This window comes from Hyperolius riggenbachi, chromosome 4 (assembly GCF_040937935.1).
Source record: "Hyperolius riggenbachi isolate aHypRig1 chromosome 4, aHypRig1.pri, whole genome shotgun sequence".
In the NCBI taxonomy this organism is placed as follows: Eukaryota; Metazoa; Chordata; class Amphibia; order Anura; family Hyperoliidae; genus Hyperolius; species Hyperolius riggenbachi.
The window spans coordinates 20,616,694-20,622,361 of record NC_090649.1 but is presented as its reverse complement, the minus strand read 5'-3'; the positions used below and the strand labels follow the sequence as shown (position 1 = coordinate 20,622,361).

Sequence of the window (5,668 nt, the reverse complement as noted above, 5' to 3'; positions counted from 1 at the left end):
TCAAGAATGTATGCTAATGGATAGACCCGATTCTACGGAGTGGCCCCACGGGCCCTCAGTGTGGTCTACTGCAGCCTGCTCAAATAATGAGGGGGTAGGATTATTGATTAAAAGTGCTTCTGTTGTACTACTCTCTCATTCACCACTATCGTCCCAGGACGACTTCTTCAAGTCAATATTGAATTTAGAGGCCACCCAGTCCGCATATTGGTTGTATACTGTCCAGCGGATAAAAAAGATAGGCTACAATTTTACTTGGAGGTTCTTAAACGCTAACTCCCTGGAAGGATGGACACTGGATATCAGGTTGAAATCCCCAACCACAACAGAGTTCAGGACAGGGTAGAGAGTGCTGCTAGCAAACTGGATAGCACCAGTAATGTTTTTAAACAAATCCTCACTGACTTTAAATTGCATGACCTTTGCTTAAAATTAAAGTGTAACTCCCCGTTTTTTTCCTTTTACTCAGATAAAGGTACTGTCAAATCACGTATTGACTATATCCTTCGCTCAGACCACCTGAAGGGGGACACCTATGTTCACCACAGTGTCTCCTTTTCTGACCACCAAGCTCTTATAGCTACTATTGATATGGATAACACACTTCCACATGGGTTCAGGTATCTGGAAGTTGAATGTTCAACTTTTAGCAGAAGAAGTGTTTATACAAAACGTGGCAAAATAAACAAACTCTCTTCCATCCATAATTGATTGGTGGTAGTGGGTAAAACCCCAAATCAGTTTATATTTTTAGTTGTTCAGATATGGCTTTTAGACCAGTTTACTGCCATACCTGAGACCGCACAATAAATAGAAAAGGTTCAATGTGTTGTCCGCTCAACCCTGGTGTCAGGAACAGAGCTGGAAACCAGGTAACTCCTGCCCCAAACCATGGATAGTTGAAAGATGTGAAGTTCCGCCCAGAGGCAGAGGATCAGCAGGGCTGCCAGGCAACTGGTATTGCTTAAAAGGAAATAAACATGGCAGCCTCCATATACCTTTCTCTTCAGTTCCCCTTTAAATATCCTGCCTGGCCTGCATTTTCAATTTCTGTTTGGGGGTGGGGTTGGCAGTGGGGGATAGCATCCAAAGTATTGCAGGGGGCCCAGTGATTTCTAGTTACGCCCCTGTGTCAACCATACTGGGACCCCCCGACCTCTGGACAACCTGACTGTACAATCTTCTACCACCAAGAAGGTCCTGGTGGACATTGTGCAAACCATTCTTCATGTAAAGGTAACGGATCTATACGCTGTACAGGATTTTCCTGCTGCGGGCACTTATGCTCTCTCCTTTTTCACCGAGGAGAAATGCTTGTCAGTTTACGAGATGGCCCGGAGGAAGAAAGAGCTGGGGGAACCTCTGCTGCAGAAGTTTTTTTTATCAAACTGAGATTTGATGTCTCCACCCAGTTTGTAACAATCCATATGTACAATACATATCTTGAGCCAGAACTTGTCTCTTTTCTTACAGAAGTACTGTGATGTGCTTGGTTACCCTCAAAAGCTGTATAACCCCTGGGGTATATGGCATAGCAAATTGAAATTCAAAGTATGTTTTAGAAAAGATCCTACATGTTACAATGGTTTATTGCACCCCCTGGGGGTTTTACTCTAGCAGGGGTCCAATGCACCCTCTCCTATCCCCTACCCTTGTTGTAATTGTTTCATGTATGGTCATATACTAAAGCTCAATGTTCCACCCCACGCTGTTGCAAGTGTCTCTCCACGGATCATGCGGCTAATGAGTGCTCCCAGCCCTGCTGTGATTTGTGTAGGGCCGCTGATCATCTGGGCACGAAATTCCCAAAGCTTGGTGGTAGAAGATTGTTACAGTCAGGTTGCCCAGAGGTCGGGGGGTCCCAGTATGGTTGACACAGGGGCGTAACTAGAAATCACTGGGCCCCCTGCAATACTTTGGATGCTATCCCCCACTGCCAACCCCACCCCCAAACAGAAGGATTGAAGAAGCCGCAAGTATAGAAAGAAAAAAAGACCAGCGCAATTTAGAAGCTCAGGGGGGCGAGAGGGAGAGCGCTCCCTCCTCAATCGCAGAACGCATAGAAAATGGCAGGCACACTGGAACCGATAGTTCCACAAGCTCTGCAGTGTGTCAGCATGCACAAACTCAGCCCACACATTCCAAACAGGGGGAGGAGCCTCAGGGACAGGGAGTTATTATGCAAAAAAGTAAATTAACAGAGAATAGTGCAGGTAATGTGTTTCCTTTTTCCCAAATTGCTCACATGGAAATTCTAGTCCAGATAGATGCCTCAATTAGTAGAATCTCAGGTACAGAAGAGAATATGGATCTTGAATGTGCTCAAAAAGTGGTCACCTCGGATTCTAGCAGTGAGTCCAAGGATGATTTTCCCCCACCTTCCACACAAAAAATACAACATCAGGTTGATGGTGAGTACCCATTGTGTCACAAAAAAAACTAAAATTGAGGTTGGTGTCTCCAGCCTGCTCTCACCCGAGCAGAGTCAGGACATGAATTCTCATATCTCCTCCTTTGCCATGCCAATATTTGCCCATGCAGCCTGGTTTGAAACAGTGATAGGTTTTGCAGGTGAAACTTCATCTAGTTCCAGCCATGGCCAGTGTGTGTAATGTAACCCTTTTCCTTCTCACTATGGGCCTTTATCTTATCACTCAATGTTATAGGTATTGGCTCAATGTACAGGAGGGCTGCTATATTTGATGTACTTGCTGGTGTACCTGACTGCGATCTTATTGCTCTATAAGAATGTATGCTGTCGCATATAACTAAGTCTGATGAGTGGCGCTATGGGGTGTCCGTCTGGTCTACAGCGGCCTCCAATCACAATAAAGACGTGGGTCTTTTAGTCCAAGGTAATAATGTTCAATTACTTACATCTTTCACAAGTGTCCCTGGATGGCTCCTACAAACCACCGTTAAGTGTAGGAGTTACCAGGTGAACATATTTGTGGTTTACTGTTCTGTGGATAAAAAGGAAAGATTAAGCTTACTAGATACCCTGAGATTGTACCTCCCGAGTAGGATTCCAATGGTGATTGTTGGGTACTTCAACCTTATTTACAGAACGCAGGATGGAGTGGGCCTTAGTGTTAGCAAACATGATGTCACTAGCACTGCTTTTAAAAACATGTTGGTTGATTTTAAATTACATGATGCCTTTCTGCTCTGTCATATAAACAGTACCCCACATTTCACCTTCCATTCAGACAAGGGGGCTGACTATTAGTTGGCGGCGAAGTTGGTGGCTAGTAGATTGAGTGCAATATCCTGTTTGATTGGAGAGAGTCAAACATGGTTCTGTGTCGGCGAAACTCCGATAACCTTATGTTACTGAGGGATATGATTTTTTATGCTAAGTAGAACAACATGCCAATTGTCATTGCAGGGATTGATCTGGAAAAGGCGTTTGACAGGATATCACACTCCTTTCTCTTCATGGTGATGGCAAAAATGGGTGTACTGGGTGGACTATTGAAGGTCATCAAGAGCTTCTACCATGAAGCGATGATCCAGGTATTGGTGAGCGATCACCTTTGTCAGGCTTTTCCAGTTCTGTCTGGTGTCATTTGTCACCTTTGGCCTGCATTTGTGTGATGGAGCCTATGTTGTTGCATGTTCAGAAGGATAAGGTGGTGAGAGGGTTTGTGGTTCCTGGGAGTGGTGGGAGTCAGGTGAAGTGTCTGTTGTATATGAATGATGTGTATTTGATTGGGAGTTCACAAATGGACATTGACAGGATGAATTTGCATGTGAAGATTTTTGTTGCATTGCAGGGATGGCGGTGAACTCAGTTGGTGTCCCTGGGAAAGACTGTTAATGGGTGTGAGTAATGTGGCTGTGAGTGCGGAAGTCAAGGTGTTGGGTGTGGTGTCTGATGTGGCTTTGAAAGGTGAGAAGACATTGGGGTGTGTGAAAGAGAGTATGAAGAGAAAGTTGAGTGTATGGTGGTTTGCGGAAGTTGACTTTTACAGGCAAAGTGTTGGTGGTGATAGCGGTTATTCTGCCTTGCTGCTCTATTTTTGTTTGTTTTTTTCCCCATGGCAAAAGGTCAATGCAGTGTGCGCAGACGTTGTTGATTGTGTTCTTCTAGGGATCCAAAATGGAGAAGGTTGAACGGGTGACGGTTTACAAGAGTGGGGTCTTGGGTGGTTGGGATTTCCCAGATATTGATTTTTCTTTTTCGGCACTACACAAGGTCCTGATGGCAGGTGGGAGTGTGTCGAATTTGATGAGGTACTTATGTGGTTGGATATGGATCAGGTTAGGGTGGATTGGGAAAAGATTTGAAGAGACCATTGGAGTTCTCAGCTGCCCCACGGAAAAATCAAAGAATTATGTGAAAAAGTTGGCCTGGAGAAGGAGGATTTGAAGGAATGTAACAAAGATTTCTTAGAAATATAAAAAACAATTGTAACGTATATTAATTGACTATCGTGCGCAGTCAGAAAATGTTTGGAAGAGAGGATGCCAGTGAAATGCCTGGCAGCTGGATGTTGTGTGGTTGGCCTTATCTAGGGGCCTGCCAAAGAGACAATTCTGTTAAACCAGAGGACTTCGTGGTTCTGACAGGTGTCCTAGAAAGAGGTGGGGGGAGGATGTGCTGCATGGGGTTTTTTGGGGGGAGTGTAGGTTTGCAAAAGAGGTGCTTGGTAGGTTGAGTGACTTTGTGAGGTTGGTGGTGGCTTCTGAGGAACTCACTGCCTGGAAGGTGTGGCACTAAGGAAAGGGAAAGGAAGGCATAACTTGTTTTTGGAGTCCTGAAGGAAGTGATATGGAATGCAAGGAACCTGCTGCTGTTCCAAAAACAGGAATGGAATGAGGAGGAGGTGATCAAGCTATTTCTTGCAAGACTATGTGATTTTTCTGTAGAATGTGAAGAGAGGGCTAAGGAGAGATGGTTGCAGGACCAATGGAATGTGATGGTGTGATAAATGTTATTAATTTGAAATTATTAAAGTTGCTTGCCGCATGATGATTTTAAGAACATATTACTGGTCAGATGGATGACATGAAAATGGAGTCTAAGTGATGGCTGAGTTTTTATAGTTTTTATTCTGAAGGCAAAAAAAATATAAAAATCTGTTCTTATCAGTTTAATATCTGATACGTCCCCTATCTGGGGACCATATATTAAATGGATTTTTGGAACAGGGAGATGGAAGAAGAGCTTGCTCTGTCCACTCCGCGCATCGACCTGGTATTGCAGTACCTCCAGGACCGGTGCACTACTCTAACTAGTGTCAAAAAACAGATCAAATACAAATACCCAGCTGACTAACAAAGTGGTAAAAACAGGGAACACCAAGAGCCCCAATAGTGTAATTCGTACTGGACAAGGTGGCAATAAGTTTGTATTGCTAAATACTCACAAGTCAGGGTCACCAGCAGGCAACCACTGTAAAGGCAGGTGGGGAGATTGTCCTGACCCCACTCAGGATTAAGAAGTCGCTCTCTGTAGACAGGAAGAAAGGGTAGCAACCCTCCACCAAGGGTGGACTCAAAATTGTATACAATGAACAGAGGCGCCAAAAGTATAAGATTAGATTAAATGAGCTTAAAAACCAACTTAAATGGCAAAATTGAAGGAGGAAGTGGTGGTCTTACCTCCCTCAAGCAGACACGACAACGACTGCGATTCAGACAGTCAAACACATTTATTAGGAAC

At 44.2% G+C, this 5,668-nt stretch overlaps 1 non-coding gene across 1 annotated transcript; it reads left to right on the top strand.

Moving 5' to 3' along the window:
- The first annotated feature begins 5,045 nt into the window (after positions 1-5,045).
- Positions 5,046-5,234, top strand: LOC137505703 (U2 spliceosomal RNA). Its single transcript, XR_011020305.1, has one exon. It is a non-coding gene; the product is annotated as a U2 spliceosomal RNA (small nuclear RNA).
- The last annotated feature ends 434 nt before the right edge of the window (positions 5,235-5,668 follow it).